Source organism: Salminus brasiliensis, chromosome 4 (genome assembly GCF_030463535.1).
Source record: "Salminus brasiliensis chromosome 4, fSalBra1.hap2, whole genome shotgun sequence".
Classification (NCBI taxonomy): Eukaryota; Metazoa; Chordata; class Actinopteri; order Characiformes; family Bryconidae; genus Salminus; species Salminus brasiliensis.
In genome coordinates this window covers 24098623-24099161 of record NC_132881.1, presented here as the reverse complement: position 1 = coordinate 24099161, position 539 = coordinate 24098623, and positions in this window count along the sequence as shown.

Here is a 539-nt window from a genome sequence, read left to right as displayed (position 1 = left end):
CTTCACTTCACTGCTGGATCACGGGCGAAGGAAACGGAAATCAGCCGTTCAGCCAACTTCCGAAAAGAAACTGCTCAACTTTTCAGCTGACAAATGTTACGTTGTGGTCTGTTGTTGTTGTTGTTGTTGTCTCACAACGGATCATTGCGAAGGAGTCCCAAATGCAGCCACCCCACATATGTGATATGTCGTACCTCATTGGCCACAATAACACACTCTTTGGTCACTTGAAAGAAAATGGCTTTAATAGTCCTATTTATTCATGGCACAAACAACATGGCCAGCTACATTTAACCAGGACTGTTTACCCTGTAGGGCAGGCATTGTGAATTGCTCAGTTTTGTGTGGCTATTAGCTGCTGAAGTCAGTGGTCCTGAGGACCCCCCTCTACTGTACATTCATACAGCTTTGAGTTTTCCTTGCTTCCAACATACCTTTAAACCGTTAGTTATTATTAACCCTTATTTTTAACCAAAATAACACTGTCTGATCTTCTAAGGCAGCTCTGAAACCATTGAGCCTCACATTTGGAATCCCCG